Source organism: Chelonia mydas, chromosome 6 (genome assembly GCF_015237465.2).
Source record: "Chelonia mydas isolate rCheMyd1 chromosome 6, rCheMyd1.pri.v2, whole genome shotgun sequence".
Taxonomy (NCBI): Eukaryota; Metazoa; Chordata; order Testudines; family Cheloniidae; genus Chelonia; species Chelonia mydas.
Genome location: NC_051246.2, coordinates 82,757,386 through 82,774,551, shown reverse-complemented (window position 1 = coordinate 82,774,551; position 17,166 = coordinate 82,757,386). Strand labels below are relative to the sequence as shown.

At 38.2% G+C, this 17,166-nt stretch overlaps 1 long non-coding RNA gene across 1 annotated transcript in view; it reads left to right on the top strand.

Annotated features, from left to right (window-relative positions):
* LOC122466236 overlaps positions 1–17,166 on the top strand; it is an 89,842-nt gene that overhangs the window by 71,161 nt on the left and 1,515 nt on the right. The window contains exons 3-4 of the long non-coding RNA XR_006291604.1: positions 15,497–15,559; positions 17,055–17,166. The exon at positions 17,055–17,166 is cut by the window's right edge and continues 1,515 nt beyond it. This is a non-coding gene — a long non-coding RNA (uncharacterized LOC122466236). The remainder of the gene's footprint in view (positions 1–15,496; positions 15,560–17,054) is intronic.

Here is a 17,166-nt window from a genome sequence, read left to right as displayed (position 1 = left end):
ACACATACACTCATTAAATTACTTATTAGATGATTATTTTTGATAGATTTTTTACTTTTTTTTTTACTTGATGTTACATACAATAATTGTTGTGTACTGAAGAATCTCAATGTACCCACCAACATTTTCTTAACAAATTCTTAACTTTTAATAAGGAAAATAAAGAGACTCCCAAAGAATGGGAGATAAAAGCATCAGTCTCTAGTCATTCCAGTCAGTTCTCAAGCCAGCACTGTTCTACCTACAGATTAATTAAACCCAGGTGAAGTCTAAAACTTTGGTTGCAAAAAATTTATCCTCTAATTTGATCTTGACCAGGATCTTGTAACCAATAGAAACACAATTCACATGATCTCTATCCTAGTCCGTATCATTAACCTTTTATTTACTGATCTAACACTCTGTGAAAAGCATATATCTACAAACAATAAATGGAGTAGAAAACAATACAGTTACACTGATCAGTAATGATTACACCTGATCAGTAATGTATGACAAACATATAGTATTAAGCACGGCAACCAGAAATACTGTTGAAGTATGCACTATATACAGGATCATCCTACCAAAATATCACCAGAAAACAATTTTATATCTGTCACTGATCTGAACAATCATTCTATTTTGTAAAGAGAGGGATGAAGAAAAGTTGATGTCCTACACCAGTTAGTGTTTACTAAATTTGCTACTATTTAATGTGTGAACTACTGAAATATAATCTAACCAAGCGAGTGTGTAATAATTTATGTGCAAAAAATATTAACTTAGACTTGACATTTGGACTATGGAGTAGGGACAGTCATTTACTATACATTTGTATGATGCCCAACATTATGGGGCTCTAACCTCACTGAAGACTATAAGCAAAATAAATGTCAATAATAAAAATAATGTCATAAGTTTTCCTGAGATAATCACCCCCACATAGGTTAATATCTTATCATGGAAGTATATAGTTTTAGTTTAATTCTCTCCTTCGACTGCCTCAGTTACCAGGTTAGTGTCTCAAAAGATGCAAGACATTTTGGTAGGTGACTCAAAGTTGGGCAAGAAAAAAGTAATGCTGATTCCTTGTATTCATGTAGAAACTCCTTCTTCACCATTCCTCCTTGCTATTCTTCATACTCTGGCTCAAATCGAGATAAATTATATATTTCCTTCTAGTGCATTCTACTTAAGTCCCTTTTCTGGTTTGCAGCTCACAATTTTCTCTCTCTCAGCCTGATTCAAAGTCCATTGAAATCAATGGAAAGACACCTATTGACTCCAATGGACTTTGGACAAAATCCCAATTTCTCACTTCAGAAAGTCACCATGATGATTCCTCCCACCTAGCCAATGTCATCTTATTTCTGCCTCCATATTAGATACCATTTTTTAAATCTTGTGTTCCTGTCAAAAACTTTACCATAAATTCAATAGATCTGGTTCTTCAAAACCTCCAACTTTCTGTCAAATAGCAAACTGGTTTTAATTAATTATTGCAATGGCCTGTGCCATTTGAGGATTTCACTACTCCAGGCAAAGCCTCAATTGAGATTAAACCAGCTTTCCAGTGTCTTTGCACCACTGGAGCAGCACTGGAATGGGAACCAAAATTTGGCTTTGAAAATGTAACTCTACAAATAAAATCACTGAGTTGTGCATTGAGTTCTAACTAAGATTATTTTAATCATGTCTGAAACCAACCTGTTCTACTTATGAAATAATATTGTAGTACATCAAAATAGCAGTAACTTACTTCTCTTTCAGCAGTCTTTATCCATAGACCAGTTTTTCAGGATTAACAACACATTAGATTTATTTAGCTTAATCTATACAAACCCTGGAATACATGAAATTGAGGAGAAAGTTAGTAACAGTTGTACAACTATTCTCACTTATGTTCCTCCTTGATTCTTCTTCATCTCAATGAGATGGATACCACGTCCCTAAAAATCCTTACTGTCATTATAATACCTGCAGAGTGATACCACTAACAGACCTGGCTGTTTGTTTCTAAGTAAGAACAGCTGTGCAACAGACTGTCTGAACAGTCCCTATTACAGAATCATTGACACAAAGGCTGCACTACACCAGCTGGCTCTCTGTCTTAGTGCATTTCTATTCCTGGATGATTTACCTGTTCTCAGTCCTGTCACCTTAGCGTTTCTACCACCAATTAAAAACCACTGTTGCTGGATTCACTCTGCTGTAAATTAGCAATGTTATTTATGAGACCAAAACGGGCCACTTTTTAAAAAACTCTGAGATACATGACTTATTTTAAAATTCATAAGAGCTGCTTGATTATTTATTTGTGGTATATTTTAGTTCTCTTGTGGAGTTTAGATCAGAAAAATTCTTTTCTAATGTATTCGTATGTAGCAATCTAAATTTCCTAATCATAATCATGTCAGCAAAAATGGAGCCGCTCTTAGGATAACATTTTAGTCTAGAAAATGATTTCCCTTTAAAATGGATTCAATGGACATGATATAAAAAGAAGATGCAAAATTACACACAACAGTTTGCATAATCAAAACAGATATGTGTTGTATTCAGGCAGGAGGTTTTTTTACTACATTAAATGGAAGAAAATAGACCTCTTGGGATTCTGCAACTGTGATATGGTTACAAATACAGCAGTTGTGGAATTCCAATAGGATTATAGAGAGCCTGTTCAGAACGTAAAAAAGAAGATTCAGGCAAGGTAGAGATTCAACGACAATGAAGAATAAAGAGATCTTTTAAACTAATTGTAGTCCATTTATTTCAGACCGAAAAGTACCTTATTTTCTATAATGTATCTAAAGTTAAATTTGGAAATTTAATTGACTGAAAGTCGAAAACATTTGCGTAATCATTTGTGAAAGAAATATTACTGATCCCTTTTTAAATAAGCATGAATTCAACCAAGATATAATGAACGTAGAGCTTTATTCAAAAGGAAATACATGTGGATGTCTACATACCTGTACTCAGAGCAAAACTTGCACGTTATGCAATAATTTCTGAAGTGCTCCAGAGATGTCTCCTCCAAAGAGTTGCTCAGGAGTAGACAGGCTTCAGAATAGTATCTCTCTTTCCTAAAGAACAATAATCTTGATTCAACGGCTCAACAGACTGTATTACACATGGCTGAAGAAAGTATTGTTTATTTTCAAAGATGATGTGACATTGGTATTGATGTGGACATCCTAGAAACTAGTCCTTAATGTTTAAATGTTTTAAATGCATCACCATGTGTGTAGCCATTCCACCTGAGGGTGGCCAGACTTCAATGGGAGACCTTCCAAGGAAAGCTTGTAAGTTGATTCAGTAAGTGGCAATCTTCCTGTTAAGTCATTGCTCACCCAGTACAATTTGCTGGCTCATGAATGAGACATAAAATTTACCTTTACTACCCGTCCTGCTTTTTCTCCCCTTGCACTTCCCTTCACCTTCTCTAAGTCACTCTTCAATCTGCAGGGAATGAGTCTCTGCAATTCAGCATTTTCATTTGCCTTCTGCATTCTTACTGGTGTCCTGGAGAAAAATGCATCTCTTTAGTAGGCACTGCCCATCTCATGTTACCATAAAGATAGAGACATGCTCCAGTGAGACTGGCAGTTCGGTGGCAGATCATAAGAATGGCCATCCAGGGTCAGACCAATGGTCCACTTAGCCCAGTATCGTGTCTTCAGCAGCGTCCAGTACCAGCTTCAGAGGGATTGAATAGACCAGGGCAATTATCGAGTGATCCATCCCGTCATCCATTCCCAGCTTCTGGCAGTCAGAGGTTTGGGGACACCCAGAGCAAGGGGTTGCATCTCTGGCCATCTTGGCCAATAGATGTCGATGGCCCTATCCTCCAAGAACATATCTAATTCTTTTTTGAACCCACTTATGCTTTTGGCCTTCACAGCATCCGCTGGCAATGAGTTCCACAGGTTGACTTTGTGTTGTGTTGAAAGCACTTCCTTATGTTAGTTTTAAACCTGCAGCCTTTTCATTTCATTGGGTGACCCCTGGCTCTTGTTTTATGTAAAAGAGTAAATAACACTCCACACCATTCATGATTATATAGACCTCTATCATAGCCCCCGTTTGTGTCTCTTTTCTAAACTGAACAGTCCCAGTCGTTTTAATTTCTCCCCATATGGAAGCTGTTCCATACCCCTAATATTTTTTGTTGCCCTTCTGCATAGTTTTTCCAATTCTATTCTATCTTTTTTGAGATGGGACAAACAGACCGGCACACGGTATTCAAGGTGTGGGTGTACCACAGCTATATATAGAAGCATTATGATATTTTCTGTTTTGTTCTCTATCCCTTTCATAATGGTTCCTAACATTCTGTTCGCCTTTTTGACTGCCACTGCACTTCGAGCTGATGTTTTCAGAGAACTATCCATGATCATGAGAAAACAAAAAGGTGAGTAGGCCTTGAAGGGAGTTTTCCATGAAGAATGACGATAGGGGCAGGAAACTGATTCTGGGAGGCATTTTACAATCAAAGTTTGATTCCATGTCCATGGAGTCCTGGAAAACAAAAGTTCCTGGCTATAATAAAAATCTGTGGAGGATAACAAAAATCTTTAGTGAGCTTGCAGGCAGCTGAAAAAGTAGCGAAATAAAAGTTTCCTAACAATCTGAGCTTTATCCAATCTGTATGCACAGGGGATAACATTTTCTTTCATTCAGGTTTTTATTCCTGAAGGATATTTAACTCATTGGGATCCCACTTCTGATTACCCCATCTTGGAAAACCTATAGTACTGCACAATTTCATCCTTAGGATTGCCAATGTATATAGCTATGGGCTACTAAAAAAGCACATCAAATGCGTGGACAGAACTGTGTGGGAGGCGGTACGCTTGTCAGCTGACAAGATATGCAGGTTGTGTTGTATGCTGTTCAGTGTTACAGTCAAGAAAACATTTTCCTTGGCTGAAGACGGCACCAGCTTTTATTCCTCAACAAGAATGACAGGAGCAACACAGGAGATTTTGGCTTAATGGGAACTTTTTTCTCTTAAGTGACATCCTCTCTGCATAGGTGGAAATTATTTCTGCCAATGCACTCACAAGTACATTTTCAAGAAGCATTGATTTTATAATGAGAAATAACACACTGTCTAGAAATAAATGTTTAATATATATCTACCATCTTTATCCAAATGTCTTCACTAGTAGAGTCAGAGTGAGAACGATCATTAGGAGATAATCATGAGGGCAGCCAGGAGAGAGGCCTTGTATTGTCATAATCTTCTTAGGCTGCCAGGGAACCAACCCTGCACTTCACTCTGTGTTTCTGAGCAAATACTCAGAATGGAGCGGGGTCAAACATTGAGAACAGCCCCAGCAGGACATGTTTGGCATGTTAAGCTGTTAGCCAGAAACAGTGACCTACCTCAGGAGCCTTCTAACCATTAAAAGGTCACTCCAAGTGAATGTTACGATCTTGTCTTTACTTTGTCCAGACGTCAGTCATTATGATTCTATCTAGCTAACACACTCATCTGGCACTCATTGACACAGTATCTGAGTCTCTCACAACCTTTACCATATTTATCCTCACCATACCCTTATGAGATAGGAAAGTGCTATTATCCCCATTTTACTGATGGACAACTAAGGCACAGACCGACTAAGGATACATCTAAACTTTGAGCTGGACATATAATATTCATCTCAATATTCATGGTGGCTCACATCAAGCTAGCGTGCTAAAAGTAGGAGCATAAGCCTGGCAGCACAAGTAGCTAGCTGCCTTGAGGACATACCTGTCCAAGACCTTAGATACGTATTTAAGCAGCTAGCCCCTCCCACTGCAGCTACATTTCTATTTTTAGTGTGCTAGCTCATTAAAGATGGAAATTAAAACTTCATCTGAAAATGTAGATGTACCCTAAGTGACTGGCTCAAGATCACACAGGAAGTCTGTGGCAGAACAGGAACTTGTAGGTAGGTCTTCCAGACCTTAGGCTGGTGCCTAACTATTGGACCATCCTACCTTACTGTTTCACTATTTTTCCTCCTGCTAATGGAACCAAGGTTTGGGGTATGTGAAGCCAGTGGACTCCCCATCTTATTTTGGATCATTAAAAATGTCAACACTAATCTCCACTTTCACTTTTTAAAAAAATTTCTAGCCTCTTATGTTGCAGAGATAGGCCCAGACCATGGAGTGAGTTGTAGCTGTGCGCAATGCATCTCAGGAAAGATGTATTCAAGGGCCGGGGGAGGGGGAGAAGGGTTTGGCACGTATGGCCTATGTTGATCTGGGAGCTGGCTGGCCCCTGAGTTGTTCCTGGCATTTAGCAGGTTGCTCTACATTATGCCCATTCCAATGGCCTCTGAAGGGCCATACTGATAGTCAGAGATCAACAAGCCCTAGGGACACCAGAGCTAAGCCCCCTTTATACGAGATACACACCCTCTGCACTAGGAGCCAGGTAGGGTGATCAGATGTCCCGATTTTATAGGGACGGTCCTGATATTTGGGGCTTTTTCTTATATAGATGCCTTTTACCCCCCTTCCTGTCCCAATTTTTCACACTTGCTATTTGGTCACCCGGGAGCCAGGAGATGGTGGTGTAGCAATTGCTATGATAGCCCTACCTATGCTATGAAGGGGAAGTCTCAAGGCTGGATTTGTGAGTTTTCTGCCTGTCTAGGACTTGCCTTGTGACCCCTGAAACCTGCAGCTCCAGTCCTCTTGATGTCTGAGGATACTAAGACTAATCTGCCCAAGCTGGGTTTGTCCAAACTTACATGGTTGGTGCTCTTGCTATCAGAAACTCCCTCTAGACTTCAGGGGGAGTTAGTTGCTCAGGCAGATTTGAAAATCCTTCTAGGTGACCATCTACATCTTTAGGCACCTAAATACCTTTAAAAATATGATCCCAATGTCTTTGCCATCCGACAACCATTAGCAGCCCTACATTAAACAAATCATTTTTTTCTCAGTCCCATTCTAGTGGAGAGGGCTTTCCATGGTCAGAAGCATCACTGAGACTAGTAATGATTGTCATTATTGTTGGTAGGCTCAGAAGAGAGTTTCATTGGCAAAAGTATGAATTATCCTGACTTGTACAGGTAGTGCCTCTGGTATAAGACAATGGCATGAGGGCAAGCCAATGTGGGGAAAGCGTACGCATGCTGTACCTATTGTGCAGAAAAATAGAGAACTTCATTTACCAGGTCTTTCAGTCTTTTCATTTTCCTCTTACTTTAAAAAAAAAAAAAAAAGAAAAGAAGAAGAAAAAAGTACATATATTTTTCTGCAGTTCCACAACCAACTACATGGAGAGTGAATGGGTTGTTGTAGAGCTAATGAAAAGAATACTGCTTGCAGCTGATGGTACATCCTATTTCCATCTAATTGGATGGCTTTCTTCTGGGCTCGTGGAAAATTGCAGATTCTGCAATTTGACAGCAGTTCTGCAATCTTTATGGTTTTCTGAAACATTTAAGCTTCATTTTTTAACAAAATTCCACTTTACTTTCTTTGTTGTGAAGATAATCATTAAAATATACATTGATGCTCTCCATCCTGCTTAAAGAGCATGGCCTCCAGCCAGCCAGTAGCTGCAATGCTGAGAATGAATGCCCCTTTTTCATACCATTAACATTAAGGTCCCAGTTGGTGCTAAATGCTGTGCAAATTTATAGAAGACCGTTTCTGTCCTGAGGAGTTTACAACCTATCCAATCTAAGACAAGACACTGTAAGTGGTTATAACAAACTAAAGGTAGGAAACGAGAGGGGGAGGGTGGAGGAAACATAGATAGGTGTAGATTTATACCATAGAATAACTATGATGCACAACTTAATGGTTCAGAGACATTCTTTTTTAATCAGCAGATAAATTAGATATCAGCAATCCCTACTGGCCCACTAGCTAGACATTATCAAGGCACAATAAGGAGGTGATAGTAAAGCCAAGCTGAGGCTATTTTTAAATTATTCTCTTCCCACCCCATTAAGAAATATTGTCTTAAATAAAATCAACGCATGTATGTGGGTCTTATATTTCTTCTAGCCCAAATTCAGGACATCATTCCTATTCAGGAAAGCATTTAACATGACTTAATGTTAAGCCACTGAAGTCATAGAAACCTATGCATATGCTTAAAGTTAAGTACCGTGCTTAAGTACTTTCCTGAATTTGATCCTGTGTTGTTCGCATAATTTTTCAGGTTAACTCTCAATTGGAAATAAAAGTCAGTTTATTGCAAAGTTATTCATGTATAAGCCATTTCCTAGTTGGCCAGGCCTAGCATGGATTTATTGTTTTTTCAATCAAAACTTTTTAAATAAAGTGAAGTTCTACTTCAACAACAAGCAATTATCAGACCCAAGAGGTTCAAATAGTTTGGATAGACATCTGTTCATGCAGACTTTCCTTTGCAAACTTTCCAGGCATTCAAAACTGTTCACCTATCTGAGCTGAAACTCAAAATTCTTTCTAAAGTTAGATCGATTGCTAGTCGCCTACAAAATATTTAGTAAATATATGGTAACTCAAAACTCACTAAACCATATACTGAACTTATAATTTATCACTTGGGCTATTTGGCTTTTCTGTTGGCAGTTAATGTTTTGTACTGGGGCAGGGGAGTTTGCACACCTCTTATCATAGATGACTTTGCAATAGATGCCTTTGTAGATAGTTTAAATGAAGAAATAGAAAATAATTAGGGCTGTCAAGCGATTAAAAAAATGAATCACGATTATTCCTGTGATTAATCGCACTGTTAAACAATAAGAGAATACCTTTTATTTAATTATTTTTAGATGTTTTACACATTTTCAAATATATTGATTTCAATTACAACACAGAATTAAAGGTGTACAGTGCTCACTTTATATTTATTTTTGATTACAAGTATTTGCACTGTAAAAAACCAAAAGAAATAGTATTTTTCAATTCACCTCATAGAAGTACTGAACTGCAATCTCTTTATCATGAAAGTTGAACTTACAAATGTAGAATTATATACAAAAAACCCAACTGCATTCAAAAATAAAACAATGTAAAATTTTAGAGCCTACAAGTCCACTCAGTCCTACTTCTTGTACAGCCAATTGCTCAGACAAACAAGTTGGTTTACATTTACAGGAGATAATGCTGCCCGCTTCTTGTTTACGTCACCTGAAAGTGAGAATAGGCATTCTCCTGGCACTGATGTAGCAGGCGTTGCAAGATATTTATGTGCTAGATGTGCAAAAGATTCATATGTACCTTCATGCTTCAACCATCATTCCAGGGGACATGCATCCATGCTGATGACAGGTTCTGCTTGATAACAATCCAAAGCAGTGCAGACCAACACATGTTCATTTTCATCATCTGAGTCAGATGCCACTAGCAGAAGGCTGATTTTCTTTTTTGGTGGTTTGGGTTCTGTAGTTTACGCATCAGAGGGTTGCTCTTTTAAGACTTCTAAAAGCATGCTCCACACCTCATCCTTCTCAGATTTTGTAAGGTACTTCAAATTCTTAAACCTTGGGTCAAGTGCGGTAGCTATCTTTAGAAATCTCACATTGGTACCTTCTTTGCGTTTTGTCAAATCTGCTGTGAAAGTGTTCTTAAAATGAACAACATGTGCTGGGTCATCATCTGAGACTCCTATAACACGAAATATGGAACATGGAAAAATTATATAACATGGAAATATGAAACATGGAAAAATTGGAAAGAGTCCAGTGGAGGGCAACAAAAATTATTAGGGAGTTGGAGCACATGACTTATGAGGAGAGGCTGAGGGAACTGGGATTGTTTAGTCTGCAGAAGAGAAGAATGAGAGGGGATTTGATAGCTGCTTTCAACTACCAGAAAGTGGGTTCCAAAGAGGATGGATCTGGACTGTTCTCAGTGCTAGCAGATGACAGAACAAGGAGCAATGGTCTCAAGTTGCAGTGGGGGAGGTTTAGGTTGAATATTAGGAAAAACTTTTTCACTAGGAGGGTGGTGAAGCACTGGAATGGGTTACCTAGGGAGGTGGTGGAATCTCCTTCCTTAGATATTTTTTAAGGTCAGGCTTGACAAAGCCCTGGCTGGGATGATTTTGATGGGGATTGGTCCTGCTTTGAGCAGGGGTTTGGACTAGATGACCTCCTGAGGTCTCTTCCAACCCTGATATTCTAGGATTCTATGATATGGCAGAATGCGGATAAAACAGAGCATGGGGCATACAGTTCTCCCTCAAGGAGTTCAGTCACAAATTTAATTTACACATTTTTTTTAACGAGTGTCATCAGCATGGAAGCATGTCCCCTGGAATGGTGGCTGAAGCATGAAGGGGCATATGAATCTTTAGCATATCTGGCACATAAATAACTTGCAATGCTGGCTAGAAAAGTGCCATGCAAATCCCTGTTCCCACTTTCTGGTGACATTGTAAATAAGAAGAGGGCAGCATTATCTCCTGTAAATGTAAACAAACTTGTTTGTTTTAGCGATTGGCAGAATAAGAAGTAGCACTGAGTGGACTTGTAGGCTTTGAAGTTTTACATTGTTTTGTTTTTGAATGCAATTATGTAACAAAAAAATGTACATTTGTAAATTGCACCTTCGTGACAAAGAGATTGCACTACAGTACATGTATGAGGTGAACTGAAAAATACTATTTCTTTTTTTTATCATTTTTACAGTGCAAATATTTGTAAATAAATATTTGTAAATAAAGTGTAAATAAACACTTTGATTTCAATTATAACACAGAATACAATATATATGAAAATGTAGAAGAACATCCAAAACATTTAATAAATGTAAATTGGTATTCTATTGTTTAACAGTGTGATTAAAATTGTGATTTATCACAATTAATTTTTTTAACCGTGATTCATTTTTTTTAGTTAAACGCGTGAGTTAACTGTGATTAATTGACAGCCCTAAAAATAATACCATGTTTCTGTATATTTTCCACTCAAAACTTTGTTTACCTATGCTTTTCTTTATAAGTCTAATGGCACTGAGTTTACCAAGTGCTGTCTTTTGTGTTTGCTATAGTAGTCTGTTTTGAAAATTTTGTGAAATTCTTACCTATTGCCAGTGCTGTTCCTAATGGTTGTAAGCAGTTGTTTTAACTCCGAAAAGAGGGTTTCTATATTTAAAAGTTAGGAGACAAAGTATTGCTTATGGGTCATGGCAAGTCACACACTTCTTCTTCACAGGAGTCATTTATCTGCTTCAGTTTTGAAAATGTTCCAAGTTTTCTTTCTGTGAATATGCAGAACTTACACTCTGAAACTGACACCACCTCTTTTCTAGTTGTTGTTGGCCTCTCTTCTTGTTGTGAAACTTAGTTGAACTCAGATCAGTTTACAGGTGATCTTGAATGTTAACAAAACAAATGGCATTCGTATTATTTTACTTTTAAGACATGCTGGTCCAAATCCTGAGCTGGGGTAAACAGGCATAGCTTTGTTGAAGTCATCTGTATTGAAGTCAGTGGAGCTATCCTGATTTACCCCTGCAGAGATCTGACCTAATATTTTTAATAAACAAGTTATTTTCTTTTACACTATCAGTTCAACAAAGGCATATTAGTGCAGTAGAAATTTAGCCCTAAGGATTTATTATTCTGAGGAGAAATTGTAGGTGAGCATATTAAAATTTTAGTTCAGAAATAACAAATACTGAGAGGTGGTAGAAGCCTTTGTCTACTGTCCAAAGATGCTCAGAAAAAGTCAGCAACAAATCCAGCCTGGGCTTGGGTAGTCTGTGGAATAATTAAGATGAACTCATTACCAAAATCAGCAAAAAATATTTCCAAGTGGAATATAATGCCAATGTAAGACCACTGAGTGAGCACTCCCAACTTTTCAGTTCACAGTGACATGCAATAGGATGTATTTTCTAGATGTCTTTTTCAGAGGATGGGAAAAAAAAAGATTTCAGTGTAAGCAGCCCTAAAATACTAGGGGTAATCTTGTAACCTCATTACATTCAGCCTCAATTTTTCTTCCCTTCATCATATGCTAGCACTATACATCAAACCACTGGGACTTACCTTTCAGGTTCATGTTCCATGGCCATTACCAGGTTGACTGGCTCCAGCACTGCTTGTTATATATTTATTTATTTGTATAGTGGTACTGCCTAGGAGCCCTAGTCAAGGATTAGGACTGTCTTGTGCTAGGCACTGTACAAACAGGACTGATCATGCCCCAAATTCAGTATGACTACTCATGTTCTTAATTTAAGCACATATTTCCGTACTTTGCTGGTGCTCAGGATCAAACTACAAATGAGGGGCAAAGGGAAGAGAACCTCAGACAAGTCAAACAGTAACTGATCTTCCACCCCTTCTACCACCTTTCTTCATGGAATTCCCAAGTGTAGCACAGAGAGGTGGGGGAAATGTGTGAATGTATGTGTAAGAACAATTGGTTTGGGGAGGGACATAACAGAATACAGGGGAATAGGGAAAGATTTGTTCCGGGTTCTGGCTTCTTTCTTCTACAAGCCTTCAGATGTGGTGACGGTGTCACCAACCTCCTTCAAAACCTCACTCCTTGTCATAACTAATAAATACATAGTTAGCTTGGAGTTGTTTGCATTTGTAAATTAAGGAAATAATTCCCTGGGATCAGGTGGAGTACATATATATGTATATGCCTCATTATCTTTAGTATTAGATACTACATTATATCTTACAAAGAACCGTTTATCTGATTATTCCTATATCTCATGTTTTCTTTGGGAGCCGTAGAGATGATTGGAAATGGTTACTTCTAAGATACAATAGGCCAGATTCATTTCTGGTATAATTATATCTCTTAACAGTTCCTCATCTTGACAGATGTTACTGATTTTAACATTAAAGTTCCTTGTGTCACTCAATAATTTGAAAACAGTTTCAGGATTCTTTATTTCTGATGTCAACAGAGGTTCTAAAAAGAATTATTTACATAGACGGGATCAATGCCACAGCACTTTATCTTTCTTGCATGAATTATTTTGTGCTCCTCTTTTTGAGTCTCTGTCACACATTGCATCCCATTTTTGGGCCTTCAAAGGTGGAGTGTGTGACCCCTCTAGTACTGTACAAGGCTGTGAGGCTACTACTGGCAGCTACTACAGCTACTTAGAGTGAAAAGTTCTGAGATCAAATTCTGCTCTCAGGGCTTGCCTAGATGGCACATTAGTGTGCAGCAAACTGGGGGGTGTAAATCTGCTGCACTCTAACAGTCCTTGTGGACCCTGCTGCCATGCACTAAAAGTTCTTGCAGTGCATGGCAGCAGCATCCACACCGGTGGTTAGTGTGTGTTGCACTAGACCGCTGTAGATTTAAACTTCAGCATGCACTAACTTTCTGTCTAGACCAGTAGTTCTCAACCAGGGATCTTGGGGCCCCTAGGGGGCCTCAAGCAGGTTTCAGGGGGCCCTCCAGAAAGCTGAGGCCCAGGGCAGAAAGCCGAAGCCCCACCGCATAGGGCTGAAGCCTGGGGTCCTGAGCCCAGCCACCCAAGGCTGAAGCTGAAGCCTGAGCAAAATAGCCTCTTGGAGGCCCCTTTGGCATGGGGCCCAGGCAATTGCCATGTTTGCTACCCCCTAACACCAGCCCTGGCCTTTATATGCAGAACACCAGCTATTGTGGCACAGGTGGGCTGTGGAGTTTTTATAGCCGGGGGGATAAAGGGCTGGGGGCAGGGACTCAGAAAGAAAAAGGTTGAGAGGTTGAGTTCCCCCTGGTCGAGACAAACCTTCAGCTAAACAAGTGCAGTTCTTGAATACTTCCTTTGTAGTCAAAGGAGTTACATCCGTGTGGGTCCTAGAGAGCGTGAGGCCAGAATTTGGACCCTAGCAAAGCTTAATATCAAAACTGAGCAACTTCAGTAGAAGTGGATGCTCACTGTTTGTCATTTGCACTATGCAATGCATTTAAAGTCCGGATTCAGCAAAGCACTTAAGCACATACTTAATTTTAAGCATGTGAGTAATCTCATTTAAGCACAGGCTGAACTTTGCACTTAAGACTCAAGGGCAGATAACAATTTGCTTAGGTGCTTTGTTGACTAGCGTGCTTAAATAAAACACATGCTTAATGTGGTTTGATGAATCAGGCCCTAAAACAGTTTGGGACTGTTAGTCTACTGTACTATAAATGGACTTGCACCAAGTCTAAGTTCATTTTAAGTCAATTCAACTGCATGGTAGTTGACAATTCCAAAGAAGTCCATTACAAAAATTTGGCCTTGTTACATGTCAGTATATCACACAATTTCCATGGTGTGCACAAAATGCTGTATATAAAGTGTATGATGCATATCCCTTTTGACTGGCATGCATTTGGCAGTCATTATTTGTACAGAAAAACTTATATTGATACTTAAGGGAGCTTTACTCTCCTTCTATAAGCTAAAAAGCCATAACAAATGAAAATTAAGCGAATAAAAAACTTTGCAGAGAAACCACTCAATTTTGTAAGTGAAACAGCGTTTAGTATAAAAAGCCTGGCCCTTTGAAATGATTGAATAAGATTTTCAGTGTTTATTTTGCAGATGGGTTTTCAGAGGTAGAAAAATGTAATTATAAGAAAAGTAGTAAAATGTGAGCTGTTTGAGGCATAAAGTGCAGCACTTAGAATAAGACAATTGCCTAAATTCCCTGATTGACAGATGGATGTCACATTAGATGAAAATGATAACAGATTTAGTGGACTGAAGAATAACTTCCTCTTGACAGTGCCCTGACCCTTAACCTACAACCTGACTCCTGTTAGCTTCACTAACACAGGGTAATTGTCACAGGTGCAGGATAAAAGAAACCCGTACAGCAGCTACCAGTGGTCAAGGCTTATTTCTTTTGATGACCACAAATGCACTGTTGAGACATAGTCAAGAAGTCCTGACCTTCGTTGGCCTTTCAGGGCATTAAAATTTACCCCTGGGAAAGAAGAAACTATATAAAAGGAAAATGCTCTGTTCTGACTGGTGCAAAGCAATATTTTAACTGTGTTATAATTAAGTATACAAACAGCGCAGAGTGATGGTAAAATAATTTATTTTCATTAACACAAAAACATGTTTCTCACACAATTGACATAGTGCTAATAAAGAATAGTACTGTATGCTCAATAGAATTCATGGGTTTTTATAATTATTAGTAAACTCTTTCCCATGTCATACTCTGGATACGTGTACTATTCTGAAATTATTCTGTTGTATTTATATGCTAATAGCGTCCCTTTCAATAGAATCCAGTTCTTTGAATTTTATTTAAATTTTTGGAAGGTAGAGGATTGTAACAGTACTCATAAATGACGTGGTGACAACTGTGAGACTTCACAAAAGTTTATACCTCCTTCTGTTAGAAAATAGAGTACATTTTATTCTCTTTCTTCAGCAACATGAATGGGGAATTCAGAAAACACAGCACAACACAATGAGCTATGCAAATATATTTTATAACAGAAGAATGAATATTACAGGAGAAAACTAAATGACTGTGTATCCCATTAGAGTGAAGTCAATGCAGTAACCTGCCTGTGGTTTTTTTTTTTTCTTTTTTACATAGAAGAATGAATATTCAAGGAAAAAATGAAATGACTGCACATCTAATTAAACTGAAGTCACTGCAGTAAGTAACCTGCCTCTGTTTTCAAAATGTTTAATCTAAAAAAAGACACAATCAAGTTTTTAAACCCCTGATAACAATGAAATGGTGTATTCAATTATTGTGTTTATTGGTAGCTTAATACTGGTACCATCCAAATATTTATTCACTAAATATGAAGGAACAAAAACAATGTTCCAAATACAATAGACTTACTGGGATCAAATTTCCATTCAGAACTGTAGAGCTCTAAAAGACTACTATGTAAAAGGCACAAATTACTCTAAAATTCGTTGAGGGTTCTTATTAAGGTCATAGGTCTTGCCCTTTGGTTATTATTCATCCACAAAATGCTCTGATGAGTAATATGACACTAAATTAGTATATACAAGCCTTAGGATAATTGCCCAAGGAAAATAAAAAGATTAAGTTACCCTTAAGGGGTTGCTATATAGGTAGAGGACTTCAGTCCACTGTGAAAGGTGTAGTAGAATCCATCTGTTTCTCTTCTGTCACACTTACTATTAAATCATGAAAAAAATATAAGGGATTATTTCCATGTAACTTATTGTCATGCATACTTGCAATAATAATGCCTTCCTCCAGACTACCATCTTTTCAAATGTGATGAGATCATCAGGTAACAGTGTAAGATATGAGGGCTTAGCATGCTGTGTTGTTAGCACATTAAAAAAAGAAATTGCTGGGATAATTAACAACTACCTATTTGTCTGTAGGCTGCATTCATTATGCCTGCACAAATTGGAGGTCTCCAAAATCTGTGCAGTAAAATTTACTCTTTGTTCAGGAAGTTCCCCTTGGATTTGGGGAAAATTCTGGTTTGCTGTGTCTATTGTAATTGTGACAGGCAGTTGACATGTCTCATAGTCTAAATGTAGTGGAAGCAGAGGGTGGTACAATGATGAAAAAACTGCCATTCATTCTTGTGCAAAGGAAAGGTGTTTCTTAGCATATTCCAACCTATGTTCAGTCTAGAGTTGGGTCTCTGAGGTTAAAGGTCAAATCTGTGAGGTCAAAGCTATTTCTTGTCAATCTTCGTTCACTAATGACACATGAATTGGAAATTAGAACAAAGTAAGTAAAACGAATAGCCAGAAGGTGAGTGTCTGTTTTATTACTCAGAAGAGCTGGGAAATCTGGCCAATTGTTGCCCTATGTGGCTTGAATGACAGTTGTTAAGTTGAAAAAGGGACAGTGTGATGGGAATGCCACTTTAAATCTCAATTACCTCCTCCACTCCAATCAGCTTGGTAGAGCTTTAATGAAGTGCAATTCTCTGTCCTTTTCCTCATACTTCTATCTCTAGAATAAGCCTCACATTCAAGTTTGACAGCAGTACAATCAGTTTTCCATTCATCACTGGCCCTGTTTTAACCCTGCTGAAAAAGGGCCTAATGTACGTGGCAGTGATGGCAATTAGGCAGAAAAGTAATATTAGAAACAGACAAAAGCCTGAGTCTTTTAGCATTACAGGTGTTGTTTTTTTTTTTTTTTTTAGCCCTTCCTAGACATAAAGGAATAGGCAGTGTTGTTAAGTTCCCTTCTTCTGTCTTCTCTTAAGCTGAAAGTCCAACGATTTCAAGATTCAATTAATTAGAGACGTGGAGAGC